Genomic DNA, 2,372 nt, shown 5'->3' with positions numbered 1-2,372 from the left:
TGCATCACAGTCGAAACCACACGTCTGGTTCAAATCTTTCCACTTGTTTACCCACTGAAGCTTGTTTTCCCAAAGAATGGTGTATCGAGTATCACTTACGCAGCCTGACAATTTTTTTTAAAGAACTACATGGGACTCATCTTTAGAGACTTTAAGATTGTACTTCTTTAGAAACAGCGTCAATGAGAACTCTACCAACTACTCTCCGTTTATTTGGAAGTTCAAGGACCAACGAAGTGAATGCTTTATTATGATTGAGAATAATATTGGTTGCTGTATCGTCCAATGTAAATTTTAATAATCGGAAAATTTCTAAATCGTAAAACAACCTGCGATATTCTTTAACAGATAACCAAAGTATTTACTATCTCCGAAGACAGACATTTCTTGTGAAGTATTCAGTTCGGTCGTCATTCGAGAAATTCAAAAACGTTTTGTCTACCTGGCATGCAGTGTAGCCTCTCTTAATTAATTTAAACTGTGGTAGAGATATGACTGCGTGGGCAAGAAACTTCGTTTGCAGCCACCTGCATATACACAAATATGTACATACCATATATATATACATATATGTACATACCTACGCATATATGTAAATATACATGCATATATGGGTACAGGACGTTAAAAAACCGTTAACAAAATGAAAAACGAGAATATAAAAACAAAAACATGGAAAACGAACTTTTTTTGAAAAAAGAAAGAAACAAATAGAGAAACGAAACAGGAAACATAAAAAACAATCCCGTCATCAGTTGTCCCCTGTTCTATCTACTCCGTGTTTCGAACGTTGGGGCAAGACATGGGTTCGTTAAAACAGTCGTTCCTCCAAAGCAAATTAAATAAAATTTGGGATTTTGCGGAGAATTAAAGTGGTAACACAAACAGGACAGTAAGAACAAAACAATAAAAATAAAACGGTAAGGGCTGTTAAGCCATAACGAGGTAAAGTGGTGAACGCTGGAGAAAGGAGCTTTGACAAGAGACATGCAAAAGTAGGCCTTGCCACTTGTAAAGCAACAGGTAGAAAGAACGATAGCCACTGGTCACGTGTGAGCAACGAGAGAGTCAAGGAGGAAGAATGAGGGAGAGAAAGAGAACGGTGAAGTGGGGAGGAGAAGAAAAATAGAGAGAAAGAATAATAATAGAGAAATAAAGGGAGAATAGAGATAGTTGTGGAGTCCTCATCAGAATTGTTAGGATAAAACTTACTTGGAAATGGATGCGTGGCGTTCGATCATATAATACACCAACATCGGTTGTCAAGCGATGGCTGGGGGCAAACACACACACACACACACACACGTACACACACACACAAATATATACATATATATATATGTATATATCAATATACAAATAGCAATATACATAATTATATGTATGTATGTATGTATGTATGTATGTATAAAGGCTGTAGACATGCAACAGGAACAGTGTCCTAGATGTGTGAGTAAATATTTCGGTGTCTCTCTAACATGAGAATCTGTAGTGTGTCAGCAACTGAACGGCGCAGCAGCGGCAGCAGCAGCAGCAGCACCACCACCACCACCACCACCACCACCACCACCACCACCACCACCACCACCGCCACCGCCACCGCCACCACCACCACCACCAACAACAACAACAACGGCGATAACTGTGTGTTTAGTGTCACCAACAATATCACCGTCTGTGTTAACTTCGACCGTTCCTACCACGGCAACCACCACCGCTGCCAGGATCACGGCCAACACGACGACCACGATCAACAACAGCAACAACACCAACATAGCAGTAAGTCCAATAGCACTAATAGATTCATCGTCTCCGTTACTTCCGCCGCCCCTACCACTGCAACCACCACCACCACCACCAGTACCACCACCACGACCAACACCACTATTATCGCCACCACCACCACCACCACTATTATCGCCACCATTACCACTACTACTACCACCACTATTATCGCCACCACGACCACCACCATCACCACTATTATCGCCACCCCACCACCATCACCACCAATACCACCAACACTACTACTACCACCACTACCACCACCACTACCACCACGACTATTATCATCATCACCACTATTATCGCTGCCACCACCACCATCACAACCACCACCACCACCACCACCACCACCACCACTAACAACAACAGCAGCAACGGCAACACCAGCAGCAGCAGTAAGGAAACAATCATCAGCATCATCACCAACTCTTTTACATTCCCCATAGCTCCCCCCCCCCCACACACATACACCTATCACCACCACCACCACTACCACTGCCACTCTCGTCGGCGCCGCCACTGCCGTCTACAGTAAGAGCAAGGCAGATCTTATGAATGAATGGGATCAACATAAGAATAGAAATGGC

This window comes from Octopus sinensis, linkage group LG13 (assembly GCF_006345805.1).
Source record: "Octopus sinensis linkage group LG13, ASM634580v1, whole genome shotgun sequence".
NCBI classification, from domain to species: Eukaryota; Metazoa; Mollusca; class Cephalopoda; order Octopoda; family Octopodidae; genus Octopus; species Octopus sinensis.
Note: the sequence above shows the minus strand (reverse complement) of the source record.